Raw genomic sequence first — 18,571 nt, 5'->3', positions numbered from 1 at the left:
GGACTTAGAAAGCAGAGATGAGATGGACAGAAAGATGGTACAGGAAGAGATCAAGAGAGGTAGTGAGAGGAGAGGGAGGAGGAGAATATGGAGATAGAAAGGGGGAAGGAGGTGACGGACACAGAGAGTGTTCAGGAGGTAGCGAGAGAGAGAGAGAGAGAGAGAGAGGGGGGGGGGACAGAGAGACAGTGGAGAGAACAAGATGAACAGAGAGAGGAAGGGGAAGGAGGAGAAGCTGTGTAGGGAGAGGAGGAGGAGATTAGGGTGTATATCCAGTTCCTATGCGTGTTAGGAAAGTGAGCTTTCTGTTTTTCCCATTTAACCAGGCTGCGCCTCCAGCGACGCATGGCCGGGAGCAGCTAATGGATAATAAATCGAAGGTGGAACAACACGTGCATGTGGCTGCTTCTGACTGTTAATATATAACTTGACGCATTCCACATGGCTGAAGGCTCTCCTACGTGACTGGATTTGCGGAATTAGATGTCTGAATGAATAAATGAATGAAAATAAACGTGGGACTAATGATATTCGTTTACAAAAGTTCTGCTCTATATCCGGTTCGTGCAAAAGTGTTCTCCTCTTGCAGAAAATACTTGTACCGTAAATTTCGCACCTAAAGAAAAACGACAGCTGTATTTCTAAAATATGTGGGGAACAAAAAGGAACCACTGTGGTCATTAATATATGTAAATTTTGTTTTGAACTTTCGGAATAAACGACGATATTTACGATGTTTTTTTGTGGTGACATTTAGCCACTTGGGAATTCGTGCCAGCGACGTCGAGCTGCTGGAAAAGTGAAATACGTGGCGTAAGCCGACCTTTCGCTACAGAAACGCAGATCAGCGGAGACGGTAAGCTACGAGTCGGCGCCAAGCATTATTCGCGAGGCGCCGGCGGCCGAGGCAGCGTTCCAGTTCCAGCAGCAGGTAGGCCACGGGATCGGGTTCCGGTCCGGGACCGTCTTATCTCGGCGTGATGAATGCGTACAGGCAGCAGGGGGCGGTGACAGCCGGGGGCAGTCGCCGGCTTGAGATGCGCATCGCACGCGGGGACTCCACAGATGGCTGGCCACAGCGCATCTGATGGGCGCCCACCTAACTGTTCACGAGGGACGGCCCTCCGGGCCAGCAGCTTGGGGAACGAACCCATGCGGTCCGCTGCGGTACTGGTGCTCTCAGAATCCCTAAATACCTGAATAAATTTCTGCTTCAAAGGAAAAAAAGAACAATTTTTTGTAACCAGTAATGAAGTGTCATGGAGTATGTAACGTGAGATTTAACAAGGGGATCACCAAACATGTTCACCACAGGTTCTAACCAACGTTTGGTATGTTGTAGAGGAACATCGCCAGAGTACAACGGTATTGGCTTCCCATGTTTTTTAATTGGCTCCGCGATGCGTCCATCCAGTTATCGCAGTAGTGTAATGTCGATTACGACGGTACAAACATTATCTTCGTACATCCATATTTAAATTGGACGAAGGTGGGACACAGCTGGTATAATTTTTATTAAAAAAGAAACTCCTCCAGCTGTACTTAACTCGGTATCTCCTGCTTAATTTTTTTTTCACTTTTTTATTTTTAATATGGGGTAGAAAGGAGGGACTCCATAGGCAGAGTGGGCATGGGTCGCAATCCGACGCCTGGCCACAGTTCCCCGTCACACCATGAGAAAGGAAGAGGGGGGGGATGTAAGTGGCAAACCAAAATGAAAGATCGTGTAGTAGTTTATAGCCATAGAGAAACAATTACACTATTGGCCATCAAAATTGTACACCAAGAAGAAATGCAGATGATAAACGGGTATTCATTGGACAAATATATTATACTAGAACTGACATGTGATTACATTTTCACGCAATTTGGGTGCATAGATCCTGAGAAATCAGTACCCAGAACAACCACCTCTGGCCGGAATAACGGCCTTGATACGCCTGGGCATTGAGTCAACCACAGCATGGATGGCGTGTACAGATACAGCTGCCCATGCAACTTCAACACGATACCACAGTTCATCAAGAGTAGTAACTGGCATATTGTGACGAACCAGTTGCTCGGCCACCATTGACCAGACGTTTTCAATTGGAGAGAGATCTGGTGAATGTGCTGGCCAGGGCAGCAGTCGAACATTTTCTGTATCCAGAAAGGCCCGTACAGGACCTGCAATATGCGGTCGTGCATTATCCAGCTGAAATGTAGGGTTTCGCAGGGATCGAATGAAGGGTAGAGCGACGAGTCGTAACATATCTGAGATGTATCGTCCACTGTTCAGAGTCCGAACAAGATGTGACCGAGATGTGTGACCAATGGCACCCCATACCATCACGCCGGGTGATACGCCAGTATGGCGATGACGAATACACGCTTCCAATGCGCATTCACCGCGATGTCGGCAAACGCGGGCATCCTGGATTCATCCGAAAAAATGACGTTTTGCCATTCGTGCACCCAGGTTCGTCATTGAGTACACCATCGCACGTGCTCCTGTCTGTGATGCAGCGTCAAGGGTAACCGCGGTCGTGGTCTCTGAGTTGATAGTCCATGCTGCTGCAAAGGTCGTGGAACTGTTCGTGCAGATGGTTGTTGTCTTGCAAACGTCGCCATCTGTTGACTCAGGGATCGAGACGTGGCTGCAAGATCCGTTACAGCCATGTGGATAAGATGCCTGTCATCTCGACTGCTAGTGATACGAGACCGTTGGGATCCATCACGGTGTTCCGTATTACCCTCCTGAACCCATCGATTCCAATTTCTGTTAACAGTCATTGGATCTCGACCAACGCGAGCAGCAATGTCGCGATACGATAAACCGCAATCGCGATAGGCTACAATCCGACCTTTATCAAAGTCGGAAACGTGATGGTACGCATTTCTCCTCCTTACACGAGCCATCACGACAACGTTTCACGAGGCAACGCCGGTCAACTGCTGTTTGTGTATGAGAAATAGGTTGAAAACTTTCCTCACGTGAGCACGTTGTAGGTGTCGCCACTGGCGCCAACCTTGTGTGAATGCTCTGAAAAGCTAATCATTTGCATATCACAGCATCTTCTTCCTGTCGGTTAAATTTCACGTCTGTAGTACGTCATCTTCGTGGTGTAGCAATTTTAATGACCAGTAGTGTATTTTATGTTATTTAAATGCTTTATTTATTATTGTGTTTATGTATACATGAAGAACCAAAGTGCTAAGTCGGAGGGAGATAACTAAATGACGCTTCTAGCGCGTAGCGGACGCTGAAGGTAAGAATTACAGACACAACACTTACAGACAAGTCGGAAGTGATGCACCATCGTATGTGACGCATGGTCACCCGGTGTGCCTTCTCGTTTCAGTCCGTGTTGTGCAATGTTCGTTCGTTGAAGTAGATGATCAGACATATCAACTTCTCTCGCCGGCGACGTTCCAGTTACTAGGTGGATGGTGCACGACACTCCATAGATAATTTAAAACATGTTGTGCGTACTGTGGATGGCGAACACAACATGGTGGCCCTCATGCCGATAACGCCAGAGGTCAAGAACGTGTTGGGATCGCTACAGTAGAAATACTTCACGACGTGGCTGCAGATTCACAGGACTTCATTCGTCCGAGCCCTGGAGCAGAACGTTTCATACGGTAGAAGAATCATGTGTGCGCCGTGGCCCCTTCGGTAGCAATCCGCCGCGCCAACAGCGCAGCTACAGGGGTGGGCGGAGGTCGAGATAATAATAGTTTCCGGGACAATCGTTGAAGTTTTAAGTGTACCTGCTATACCTGTAATGGTAGTCATCGATCGAAGAAGCGAAAGTAGCGCAGCGTCTAGGCTCATGGCCGTCACGCAGGCGTTACGGGCTCAGATCCTACCAGCGAAAATATTTCATTTCTTTTTCTTTCAGGTTCATCATAGAGAATAGGCGATACAGTTGCATTAATGTGACCACCGCCTGCTTTCGACATTAGCATGCAATAACCACTGACAGACTGTAGGTGGCAGCACTAACAGTGATGGGGTATCTAAAGCATGTCGAGCGGATGTTGAAAATATGCAGTCGTTGTCATAATACTGAGACGAAGGGTTTTTATAGTGTCCAAAATGGTATGATCGTTGGCTTTCGGACCAAGGTTGAAAGCATTTTCCAAAGTCTGTAAACTTTTCACGTGCCACCGTGGTTGAAGCAAAGTGGCGCTATACAAAACCGGCGTCGAGGCAACTGTGATTCACCACGGAACATACGAGTAGCTACAGGGGTGAACGGCAGCAGAAATGTTTACGGGAGAATATATGTGCAGCTGCTGAACAACTGACCTCCCAGATGAACCAATAAGCTACCAACAGTGTCTCCTCAACGACCGTTCAGGAAACATCGCTGCGTATGGGCCTTGGCAGCAGGCACCTGGTTCATACACCCAAGCAGACTGCTCTTCATCAGCGACGAGGGCTGGAATTTTTACACCCATACGGGAAATAGACGTCCACTGTGTGGCGACAGGTGGCCTTTCCAGATGAATCACTTTTTATGCTCCATCGTTGGAGTGTAAGGCGTAAAATCAAACACATTGCAACAATGGTCGGAAGGGTCCAGGCTGGAGGGGGGAGCGTTATGGTCTGGTGAATGTTTTCTTAGCATTCCCTGGGTGATTCTGTCAGTCTGGAAGGCACAATGGATCAACAAAAGTATGCAACTGTCTTTGGGAACCATGTCTACCATACATGCAATTTGTTTTACCTCGGCACGTTCGCATCTACCAGCAGGGCAATACAACGTCTCACAGAGCTCGCAGTGTATGTGTGTGGTTCGCCGAGCACCAGGATGAGTTACCGTACTCCCACTGTCACTAAACTCCCTGAATGTAAACCTAACAGAGAAACTGTGGCACCACCTTGGTTGGTTGGTTTGTGGGATTAAAGGGACCAGACTGCTATGGTCATCGGTCCCACCACCTTGATCGGGGTGTTCACCTCTTGGATATTCAACCGAGAAACCAAGCGCAGCTGGCCACATCATTGCAGTTGGCGTGGTTTAAATGGCTCCAAGCACTATGGAGCTTAACATCTGAGGTCATCAGTTCTCTTGACTTAGAACTACTAACTAACATAAGGACATCACACACATCCATGCGCGAGGCAGGGTTCGAATCTGCGACCGTAGCGCCGGGCGGAGTGGCCGAGCGGTTCTAGGTGCTACAGTCTGGAACCACGCGTCCGCTACGGTCGCAGGTTCGAATCCTACCTCGGGTATGACTATGTGTGGCGTCCTTAGGTTAGTTAGGTTTAAGTAGTTCTAAGTTCTAGGGGACTGATGACCACAGCAGTTAAGTCCCATAGTCCTCAGAGCCATTTGAACCATTTTTTTGTGACCGTAGCAGCCGCTTGGTTCCGAACTGAAGCGCCTAGAACCAAGCCGGCATGGCTCCACATCCCTGTCACTGCCTTCCAGAACGTCATTGACTCTCTTCTCCGCACTTCCGCTAAAGGTGGTTATTCAGGTTTATGAAAGGTGGTCACATTAATTTGAGTGAGCCACGCAAAATGATTCAAAAATATTCATTTCGCTGTTGTATTTTCATTTACATATCAATCATTACAGCAAACTTCTTTTAAATGTGTATTCCATTTTGTTAGAGCATGGATTACAGAATCGCCTTTCTCACTATCGTTTGCAGCGCTTGCTTTGGTAGAATAGGTTTTCGGCCTTTTCCAAGTATACCTCATCGTCCTATGAATACTGAACAGAGTATTCGCTATTAGTAACTGAAATTTATTGCATAACTCACTTGGTGTTTCTCCTCTCTCATTCCTACCACCAAGCCCACATTATCTCGTAACCCTTTCTTTTACTCCTTCCCCTACAACCGCATTCCAGTCCCCCAAAACTATTAGATTTTCATCTCCATTCAGGTACTGAATTACTCATCTTCATCTTTGGCATGTGTACTTGAAGTGTTGTTGTCGATGTTGGTTTGCTGTCGATTCTGATGAGAACAATCCTATCACTGAACTGTTCGCAGTAAATCAGTTCTACCCTACCTTCCTATTTGTAACTAATTCTCCTCCGGTTTAAACATTATCTACTGCTGTTGATATTATCCTATACTCATCTGACCGGAAATCCTTGTCTTCTGTCTACTTCACTTCAGACACCCGCACTATATCCAGTTTGCACCTTGGCATTTTCGTTTTCAGATTTTCTAGCTTCCCTATCACATTCAAGCTTCTGGCATTCCACGCTCCAATGCATAAAACGCTACCCTTTCGTGGGTTAATTAATCTTTTGCTCAGTGTCGCCTCCCCGTTGGCACTCCCCTCCCGGAGATCCGAATGAGGGACTAGTCCGGAATCTTTCGCCATTGGAGATATCATCATGACTCTTCTTCAGTTGCAGGTCACATGTCCTGTGGTACACATTATGTGTGTTTAATGCAAGAGTTTCTCTTGGCTTCTGCATCCTCATGTCGCTGATCAGTAACAAACGCCAAATGATGCGTATTTCACACAAACCGTATTTCTGAATTCACTTGCAAGTGAACCTGGTGCATTATATCAAAATAGGATGATATCACGTCACAAATACTACAGAACAAACAAATAATTTTCACAACTGTATATCTAGCTGCAGTTGTCCAAACAATAACGATAACTTCTCGTGAGTGCCACTTGAAAAATGGCGTCAACACCAAGACGCTGTAGAAATACGCTAAACACCCAGGAGAGTGGATCACATATCGGAGGCGTTGATAGCTTCTCGTAGAATCTGTGCCTCAAAAATAATTAACCTTCTTTTTATTTACGTCGCTTTGTTATGATGCTAGTTCCAACCTTACTTATGAGTAACAATACCTTAAAGGAGATATCGCGCTCATCAAAACATCGATGGTTAGCGACAGTAACTCTATCGCCTCCAATCTCTCCATCTCATGATCCGAAATTAACGTGGAAAAATGAGACAATCTGCGTTAAAAGTTAGCACATGTTACATATTTATGAAAACTTAGGTGCTGTGTTAGTGATAACCTAGTACAATTGATCTTATACTCAGTTATGATTCTAGACCGAAATTCCAGGGGTGTCACGATTTACTATGGGCTAAAATGTTATTTTCTTAATTTCAACTTTGAAGGTTACGGTTTCATTTCAGTCTAAAAACAATGATTTTAAAGATTTTCATGTTATGTGGTCTCATACCTAAACAGTTAGGTACAGCACGATTTTTTCAAGGAGTTTCAGAGTGCCTCGTTAATATTATGATGAGCTTATCATGCGTCTTAGAGATTTACATCGGCGCTTCAGAAAGTAAGTTACACATGTTGCTCCACTGTAAGATTATTATGCAATATCATTGGTGCCCTGTTAAATCAGAGCAGTACATTTTCAGGGTGTTCTGCAGACCCAGATTGGCTAGATACGGATAAAAACTGCACCACAGTGCGCAAGTGATATGCCGCGGCAAATGGAAACGTACTTCAAAATTGAATTACGCAGGTTAGTACGATTCTTGTGTGCAAAATGCTAAACTGCTCCCGGATTCAGCGTGAGATTCAGCCAGCCTATGGACCATGAGCAGTGCCGCGTGCAGCGGTAGTGAAATTGTGCCAAAAATTCGACCGAGGTCGGAAAACGTGGATGATGTTGATCGGGAAGACCAGATGTTGCACCGTGCAATTTTCAGTGGTTTCGGCAACTTGAAAGAACATAATGGGGGAAAGATTATTTCAGCCTGAGGATGTCCACACAGCGATTCTCGAATGGCTCCGTGACCAAGGAGCGGATCTCTATGGCCGAGGAATTGCGCGATTCGTAGAACGTTCCGACCGCTCTTTACAGAGATTTGGTGACTATGTAGAAAAAAACAGTGTCACGTATCTGTGTCACTTTGATATGTATTGCAGCATTCATAAAAGTTATTTGATCTGTCGCAATAACTTTTTGAAGTCCCCTCTTAGTTTACGTTTTTGATTGTTTTAGTTTAAAAAAGATGCGGTGTTTATATAATCTTCTTTTGGGTGCTGTAGGTCTTGCTGTTTTCGTGCTTACTAAGAAAAACTAGGAATGAATTCTGCATTCTGAAAGACAAGGGTTTATGGTTTTGCAGATTTGCACAATGGAACAGGAGGTACAAGCAAATAATCTTTGAAGTTTCAGCACGGGTTATTTGAACTTGTGGCACTTAATAACTGTACCATTTACAAACATAAACACTATTGTGGCGAAACTTCATATACCCCACACAGAAGGTTAACATGTAACTACACTTTTGCAAACAGAAAAGAAACAAATTAACCCATTGAAAATATCACAAAAAGTGCTAAATATATCTAAGTAAGGGTAGAAAAAAATTTTTGAAACGATGTATAGCATAACGCGGAGTACCTTTCTAATTAGTGTGTGAAACTGTATTTATGTGTCTTACATCTTATCAGACAAAGTGTACGGGCGGTAACAAGCCATTCGATTCAAATATCTCATAATGAGGAGGAGTGATCTGTATGAACGTTAAGGAACATATAAACCCTATATACATATATAAACAGGTTTATTACAAGTAAAATTATACACAGCTAAAATGAACTTCGTGGAACTTGGCAATTCTACATATGCACCTTTACTTGGATGCTCGTCAGTTGTTAAAATCCACAACGTAACTGTATAATGTTGTAATTTTGTTTTGACAGATCTGTTTGGAAATTGTCAGCAGCATGAGTAATGAGCGCACAATGGAACATGAGGTACAAGCAAATAATCTTTGAAATTCTCAAGGTCACAGTTGTACTTCCCGAAACCAAACAAGAAAAAATGTTTGTGAAAGCGATTTTGGCTGTAAAAAATTTCTTTAAATCCTGTGTTCGTGGGCTCTAAATTCATCTATCTGAGAATCGTATAATTTTGGCCCTAAAGATTTGGAAAAGCCTATATGGCTTCTCTTTCACCAATACCATCTTTTAACTTTCAGTCCCTCACTCAGTGTGACCAGAACTTCGCTAAATGAGTTTTCAGTCTAGCGTCTCTGCTCTTCTCCACGTTCTCAAAACTTTTCAACAATCCTGCGGGTCTTCTGTTCCGCGACCTCTGCCACCGAAAGCTGACGGGCCGAGGCCGGCTTTGATGGTGACGCGACTGTAAACTTGTCAGACGCTGGAACTATGGAGGTTTACAAAACATTTCTCGCCAGTTCGGCCACTCGCGGCGGTCACAGACCAGATCTGTGTCACGAGGACGATCCGTGCGCCCGGCGGGAGGCGCCCCGTCCAAACGGCGCTCGCGACCACTAGGTCACGCGGACCCGTATTTCAGTTGTCGGCGTATAAACCCGTCTCCGTCGGGCTCCCCTAAATGAATTCTGCAGGCCGGCGTGGAGCAGCGGAAAAAACAAGTCAGACCGCACAAGCCCAGTAGCGGCGGGCGAGCGACGGAAATAACGTACCGGCGCTGCGCTAGCTAGCGAAGCCGCTCTCCCGTGCTTGCCTCACGATCTGTCTGCCACACGCCAGGCACCGCAAATTAACGATGCCAAAGGAGATTCCCTGTCAGAAATGAATCTTCTAAAGTACATAATTTCCTCTCCCCTCAAAACAGAGCCAGAAAGTTTACTACTCTGTTGTTACAAGATCTAATGGGATGTTAGCCTTTTCCTCTGAAACTCAACAGCCCTGGGGGCGTAAGTAGGTTGGAGCAGTGCCTTCTCCCCCCCCCCCCTCCCCCCCCGTTGATAATGGGCCTCACGGCACAGAAATGAAAGCCAGAAAGAAATATAGTTGAAATGTTTCTACATTTGGCGAAGGCATTTGACATCGTACTACACAAACTGCTTCTAATAAACACCTTCAGTGAGGACTTCAACGAGGGGTCCTTTTAACCGTTTCCACAACGAAACTGCACCTCTATACCTGGAAGAAAATCCTAGAAAAGGCTCGGATCGTGTGATAAATACTCCAGTGGCAAGACGCAACGACTACCTTTGAAACGACCCCTTAGAAAACTCAATGAATTACTATGCAGATAAACTTCTTACATTATTTGATTTTCAAACAGCTGAGCAAAACTGAACGTACTCAGACATTAGTCTCTTTAATTATTCTGATCAACACTAAACTGACACAAAATATTTTTAGCGCAACGCAATCTGACTTTCAATAATCCCTAAAAAGGAATGGCCCTGACTAACATTAACCTATACCTTTCACAAATCACTTACCTCACAAAAATCTTCGTTACTCGAACTACTGCAATGCAGCGAGCTCCACTACTGCCAGCTAAATAAAAGATTCAAACTACTGAAGGCACTAACTACTGATAGGCCTAGTTAGCAAATGAAGGATTTTGATAGAGAACAAACAATGTATTTACTTAGTAGTGTTCAAAAGTCATAATATATGTATCAGTCCATGATATCCAATATTACAAATTTACTCTTTCCGATGGACACACGTCCAGATCGTCCGCTCTCAAAATTCCGCCATCTCTCTCCCCACATCCACCACTGCTGGCGGCTCACCTCCAACTGCGCAACGCTACGCGCTGTTAACAGCCAACTGCCCAACACTACAATGGCGAATATTACTCCAACAATGCAAACCAACCACAGCCTTCACACAGCACAGTCAGTGATTTTCATATAGAGCGCTACATGGCGTTACCAACATAAAAACCTAAACAGCCTACATACACCTTGGCTGTGTTACGGCAATGGTAATCTTACCGTGAACGCCGCAACTACAGCGGAGTTACTAAGACGACTTTCATAAATTCTTTTCCAGAATTCGAAGGAAAGACGAAAGATTAGAATATAACGCCCCATCGATAATGAGGTCATTACAGACGGAACACAAGCTCGGATTGTTTTAAAGCTAGGGAAGGGAAACGGCCGTGCCGTCCCAAAGGAACCATTTCTGAATTTGCTTGGAGCGATATGGAGAAAACATGGAGAACCTAAATCTGCGTCGTTGAATGCGGATTTGAACCGTCATTATCCCGAATGAGAGTCCATTTTGCTAAAAACTGCGCCACCTTGCTCGGTCTGGAATTAAAAACTGCTATCTACCTGAATAACTGGCAGCTCGGCGTATCCAAATAAATTAACTGTCTTAATAGAGGCAAGTCTTCCATACCAGACTACATATCAAATAAGATCCTTTCGTAGTACGCCGACGAAATTTTTAGCACACATATACCGCCATTGCCGGCCGCGGTGGTCTCGCGGTTCTAGGCGCGCAGTCCGGAACCGTGCGACTGCTACGGTCGCAGGTTCAAATCCTGCCTCGGGCATGGATGTGTGTGATGTCCTTAGGTTAGTTAGGTTTAAGTAGTTCTAAGTTCTAGGGGACTTATGACCACAGCAGTTGAGTCCCATAGTGCTCAGAGCCATTTGAACCATACCGCCATTCGCTCGATGAGAAACCCGTTCCTAGAGACTGGGAAGCTGCACAGATCACACTACGAAGGAAATAGAATTAATACTCCTAATTAAAGATCAACATAACATAGATTTACAGTAGGTGTTTGAAACTGGTATTGTCTGCTACCATTACAAAATACCTCGAAGACAACGTCTATTGACAGTTTACCACTACGAATTCTGCAAATATCGTTCTTGTGAATAGCATCTGGTTAGAGTTCTAAAACTAAGTAGTCACCATAGACTTCTTCAGTAAACGTAACCTACAGTAGTTCACGTAGTAGTTTTCGTTGATTAAGGCTGTACGCACATTACCCGCACATTAAGTGTGCTGCATATCTATCGGACGTTACTTTACAGCGAACTCTTTCTTTACGTATGCAGTCAGTGTCTTACTAGATTAACCTAAAGATGGAAGTGGTGGACCTTCCAAAAACTTAATGAGAATGTACTAAGGGCCAGGCAACCTACGGAATATTTTTGTTCCAAATGGTTGTCCACCCGTCTATTGCTTAAAAATGAACAGCACTTGCAGAAAAACTGAAATTTTCAATGTTTCATTCGGGTTTTATTCGAAAATTATTGCTTTATAGCGTCGAACACAGGAATGTTGTAGCAAAAATAAAGGATATAGATTTTATCATATTGCACTAGCAAACGCAATTTATTCAACGAAATGGCCAAATAAAAATATCACAAAACAGTTATATATGAAACATCCCTTCTATATTTCTTCGAATTTATACAAAACATTTTTCTGTCATTCATAAACAATGTTATTGTGATCGTTTCATAGTTACTGTTAGTGCTAATAACTAGCCTACGAGCTTTAATTTGTACACTAAAGCACTGAAGATGATCATTACGTGATCGAAAATCGATTTTACTGTTAATAAATTATCAAAATTACGTCCAACGCTGACCTTCCTTCTAATTCATAAACGAGTTTCGCATTTAACAATAATAACAGAAAAATCTTGCCTTTGACCTTGATGATGAAAGTTCTATTGAGTACAAAATAACAACAATAATAACACTGAAGTGCCAAAGAAACTGGTACAGGCATGCGTATTTAAATACGAGATGTGTAAACAGGAAGTATACGGGGCTGCGATCGGCAACGCCTAGTATAAGATAACAAGTCCATGGCGCAGTTGTTAGATCGGTTACTGCTGCTACAATAGCAGGTAGCAAGATTTAAGTGAGTTTGGACGTGGCGTTATAGTCGGCGCACGAGTGATGGGACACAGCATCTCCGAGGTAGCGATGAAGTGGGGATTTTCCCGCACGACCGTTTCACGAGTGTACCGTGAATATTGGGAATCAGGTAAAACATCAAATCTCCGACATCGCTGCGACCGGGAAAAGATCCTGCAAGAACGGCACCAACGACTACTGAAGAGAATCGTTCAATGCGACAGAAGTGCGTCCTTCCGCAAATTACTGCAGATTTCAGTGCTGGGCCATCAACAAGTGTCAGCGTGCGAACCATTCAACGAAACATCATCGATATGGGCTTTCGGAACCGATGACCCTCGATGACTGCATGACACAAAGCTTTACGCCTCGCCTGGGGCCGTCAGCATCGACATTGGACTGTTGTGATTGGAATCATGTTGCCTGGTCGGACGAGTCTTGTTTCAAATTGTATCGAGTGGATGGCCGTGTACGGGTATAGAGACAACCTCATGAATCCATTTACCCTGCATGGAGGGGACTGTTCAAGCTGGTGGAGGCTCTGTCATGGTGTGGGGCGTGTGCAGTTTCAGTGATATGGGACCCCTGATATGTCTAGGTGACGTACGTAAGCATCCTGTCTGATCACCTGCATCCATCCATGTCCATTGTACATTCCGACGGACTTGGGCTATTCCAGCAGCGACACCCCATACGTCCACACTTGCTACAGAGTGGGTCCAGGAACTCTCTTCCGAGTTTAAACTCTTCCGTTTGCCACCAGACTCCTCAGAAATGAACATTATTGAGCATATCTAGAATACTTTGCAGTTCAGAAGAGATCTCCACCCCCTCGTACTTTTACGGATTTATGGATAGTCCTGCAGGATTCACGGTGTCAATTCCTTACAGCACTACTCCAGACATTATTTGAATCCATGCCACGTCGTGTTGCGACACTTTAGCGTGCTCGCTGGAGCCCTGTACGACATTAGACAGGTGTGCCAGTTTCTTTGGCTCTTCAGATGCCAATGAAATTCTCCAATAGCCGAGTAAATTAAGATGTTAATTTATTTTATTTTAAAGGCTACCAGTTTCAGAATTTCACTATGCCACCTTCAGGCCCTGCAGGACAAAAGAGTATACGCTTTGTGTATATCAGGTTGTACAAAGCAAGCTTATGGAAAGTGACGGGTAATCATAAAAGCGCGTAAAACTACAAAATGAAGGTAATGGCGGTAATGGCGCTAAACTAAATCTCTGTGCACAAGTAGAGACTAAAAATCGTGATTCGATCAGCCATACTGTCAAGACGAAAAGTGAAGAAGTGTGGATGAAACTAGAAATGAGAAATTTGTACTTAGTAAAAATCTAGGATCACCCAAAACTCAGCAAACTCCTAAGTTCTTATGAACTTGATAACTTGTTACAGTATTCTCAGTGGGTATTAGAGAACAAAAGAGAAAATATTGTTAACATTTGCAAGCAGAAAAATTGTATTCTAAAACGACGCCAGAAATTATACGTCAAGAGTGTGATTAAGTTTTTCCATAGGGTAGTTAGTAGAACTGAGATTATCTCCAATAAGAAAGAACTTGAGTTGTTACATAAAGGCCATAAGTGTGCAGTAAATAGAGCAATACATAATAGTGACATAAAAGCACTGATTGTAGAAATTAAAAGAAAATTGAACTGGTGTGAGGTCAACATACCCCATCAGGTTTCCTTGGGTAATAAAGTGGCTGAAGAATATCTTCGCTTCATAGTACAATCAAAAATTGTTAAAAGAATAAAAGAAAAAATTGCAAATGACGAATTAATTGTACACAGTATCAATGAGAAACTCAAAACCCGTGAGCAGTTGTCGTTAAGGCAGATAAAGGGAATATTCTCGTTGTGTTATACGTAACTGAATATGTTAGAAAGGTAAAGGAATTCATTGAGAAGAATTAAATTTCCAAAATTAATCGCGATCCTACTAAATATTTTTCTAAGAATATCAAACGTCCTCTCTCGAATATCTCCTTTTTATTTGATGACAGAGTTTCTGGAACTTTAGAGGTTATGAATCCGCATACGCCAAGGTTAAGAGCACATAATCTTGATGTTCCTATCAGGCCTATCGTTGGTTATATTGGTACTTCTGCCTATAACTTGTGTGGAAAACTGAATGAAATTCTAGTTAATAATTACATTTTTGAGAGATGTTTCTCCTTGAAGAATACTTTCGATTTAGTACGTAAGATAACAGACATAAAAAATCCCAGTTGGCTACAACTGGATACACCTAGATGTGATTAACTTGTATACTAATGTGCCTATAATGGAAACCATTGGCCTGGACGAGAAGAATTTTCTTACATTGAAACGATTTTCTGAAGGAGAGTTACTTGAATTAGTTCTCTCTTATAATTTCTTTCATTTCGATGGTGAAATTTTCCAGCAATTGAGTGGATTAGCTATGGGATGTTGTTTATCGGTTACATTATCCAATATTTTTATTAACCACATCGAAACATCAGCCTTTGCACAATACCCTGAGTTGGGCGACATCGTTCTGTACTATTACAGATATGTGGATGATACCATTATGTTATACAAGGAGGAGAATAGTGGCCTTGACAAAACCTTAAGAATTTTCAGCAACCTTCACCGAATGATCAGACAGAATGGGCATATTATAAGCGAGACGGAATAGTTTAGGTTCCTAGGCGTTCGGATACATAGTGAGCTGTCGTGGAAAGCCCATGTTCAGGATCTTGTTCAGAAACTAAATGCTGCTTTATTTACCATTAGAACAGCATCTGAAATAAGTGACAGTTCAACACGAAAAGTAGTCTACTTCGCATATTTTCATACGTTTATGTCATATGGTATTACCTTCTGGGGTAATTCTTCTGATTCAAAAAGGGTATTTTTTGCTTAAAAACGGGCTGTTCGAGCTATATGTGGTGTAAATCCGAGAACCTCTTGTTGACTCCTATTCAATTGTCTGGGAATTCTGACATTGCCGTCACAGTATGTATTTTCTTTAATGTCGTTTGTTGTTAGCAATATTAGCTTATTCCCAAGAGTTAGCAGCTTTCACTCAGTTACTACTAGGCAGAAATCAAATCTGCACGTGGAATGCACTTCCTTTTGTGCAGAAAGTAGTGCAGTATTCTGCTGCATCCATTTTTAATAAGCTACCGCAAGAAGTCAAAAATCTTAGTAGTAGCCCAAACTCTTTTAAGTCTAAACTGAAGAGTTTCCTCATGGCTCACTCCTTCTATTCTGTCGAGGAGCTCCTGGAAGAGCTAAAAAATTAAGCAAATTCCAGTGTTACATTGTTGATTTTCCTTATTTAAACTTACGACTTGTCGCCTGAATATGTTTCTTATATTTCATTTTATCTGTTTTTACAATCGTGTTATAATTTCATATATTGACTCATTCCATGACCATGGAGACTTCTCCTTAATTTGGTCCCACGGAACAATAAATAAATAAAAATGATAGAATTCACATATGAACTGCAGGTTAATGATAAAATTGATTTACTCGACATTTCCGTGAGGAATAAGAGTGATAGGTATATGTTGTGAATTGGCAGGAGCCAATTCACGGAGTTTGGAGGAAGCCGAAAGGCACGCGTTTAAGCTCACGCAGGCTGGCGTGAGGTCTGGAAAATGACAAGGAATTATAGTAGCCAAAAATAGTACATAGCTTCTGGAATACTTAACTTTAATCCATAATTGGAGAACATCGCTATGCTAACTATCGTCTCGGCAAATGAGAGCGTAATTGTCAGTGAACCATTCCTAGTAACGTCGGCTGTACAACTGGGGCGAGTGCTAGGACGTCTCTCTAGACCTGCCGTGTGGCGGCGCTCGGTCTGCAATCACTGACAGTAGCGACACGCGGGTCCGACGTATACTAGCGGACCGCGGCCGATTTAAAGGCTACCACCTAGCAAGTGTGGTGTCTGCCGGTGACACCACAGTATAGTTTTGCTATTTTCAGAAAGCCCAAAACTACAGATGCAATTATACCCGCGGATTCCATGCACTTTAACAGGTAAAAAACCTCCTTCTTCTACAGTCTTGTCAGCAGGCTAAGTAAAATCCCTTTAGATAATGCAGAAATTGAAAAAGAAAAGAATATACTAAGGGATATAGCGATGAACAGTGGTTACCATCGCGAGATTATTGACTTAATTCATGGTAAAATTGTCAGAAATAACTCTAATTTGCACATGAAATTAGTCTCACCTGTGTTGAAACCAGTAAAAAAATGCACTCTAGCATGGAGTTTATAGATCCTCTTCCCTATAGAATTGCACAAGCATACTGTAAAATCAACATTCAAGTCCGCTTTACTAGTAAAAATACACTCCTGGAAATGGAAAAAAGAACACATTGACAACGGTGTGTCAGACCCACCATACTTGCTCCGGACACTGCGAGAGGGCTGTACAAGCAATGATCACACGCACGGCACAGCGGACACACCAGGAACCGCGGTGTTGGCCGTCGAATGGCGCTAGCTGCGTAGCATTTGTGCACCGCCGCCGCCAGTGTCAGCCAGTTTGCCGTGGCATACGGAGCTCCATCGCAGTCTTTAACACTGGTAGCATGCCGCGACAGCGTGGACGTGAACCGTATGTGCAGTTGACGGACTTTGAGCGAGGGCGTATAGTGGGCATGCGGGAGGCCGGGTGGACGTACCGCCGAATTGCTCAACACGTGGGGCGTGAGGTCTCCACAGTACATCGATGTTGTCGCCAGTGGTCGGCGGAAGGTGCACGTGCCCGTCGACCTGGGACCGGACCGCAGCGACGCACGGATGCACGCCAAGACCATAGGATCCTACGCAGTGCCGTAGGGGACCGCACCGCCACTTCCCAGCAAATTAGGGACACTGTTGCTCCTGGGGTATCGGCGAGGACCATTCGCAACCGTCTCCATGAAGCTGGGCTACGGTCCCGCACACCGTTAGGCCGTCTTCCGCTCACGCCCCAACATCGTGCAGCCCGCCTCCAGTGGTGTCGCGACATGCGTGAATGGAGGGACGAATGGAGACGTGTCGTCTTCAGCGATGAGAGTCGCTTCTGCCTTGGTGCCAATGATGGTCGTATGCGTGTTTGGCGCCGTGCAGGTGAGCGCCACAATCAGGACTGCATACGACCGAGGCACACAGGGCCGACACCCGGCATCATGGTGTGGGGAGCGATCTCCTACACTGGCCGTACACCACTGGTGATCGTCGAGGGGACACTGAATAGTGCACGGTACATCCGAACCGTCATCGAACCCATCGTTCTACCATTCCTAGACCGGCAAGGGAACTTGCTGTTCCAACAGGACAATGCACGTCTGCATGTATCCCGTGCCACCCAACGTGCTCTAGAAGGTGTAAGTCAACTACCTTGACCAGCAAGATCTCCGGATCTGTCCCCCATTGAGCATGTTTGGGACTGGATGAAGCGTCGTCTCACGCGGTCTGCACGTCCAGCACGAACGCTGGTCCAACTGAGGCGCCAGGTGGAAATGGCATGGCAAGCCGTTCCACAGGACTACATCCAGCATCTCTACGATCGTCTCCATGGGAGAATAGCAGCCTGCATTGCTGCGAAAGGTGGATATACACTGTACTAGTGCCGACATTGTGCATGCTCTGTTGCCTGTGTCTATGTGCCTGTGGTTCTGTCAGTGTGATCATGTGATGTATCTGACCCCAGGAATGTGTCAATAAAGTTTCCCCTTCCTGGGACAATGAATTCACGGTGTTCTTATTTCAATTTCCAGGAGTGTACATTAGCCAAGGCACTTACTCATTCCGTCGAGAGGCAGAATCTTTTTTTGACGTCTGTGATCTACAAAATTAAATGCAGTGGCTGTGATGTTATGTATTTTGGGCAAACCGGAAGATTTCGAGAGCATATTGCTCTGCATACCATTAAACATTCTAATTTGAAGGAACACCTGCCAACGACAAAACATAAGATTGTAGGTATTAATGAGAATCTAGAGATATTA

Source organism: Schistocerca piceifrons, chromosome 6 (genome assembly GCF_021461385.2).
Source record: "Schistocerca piceifrons isolate TAMUIC-IGC-003096 chromosome 6, iqSchPice1.1, whole genome shotgun sequence".
Taxonomy (NCBI): domain Eukaryota; kingdom Metazoa; phylum Arthropoda; class Insecta; order Orthoptera; family Acrididae; genus Schistocerca; species Schistocerca piceifrons.
This window is presented reverse-complemented; position numbering follows the sequence as displayed.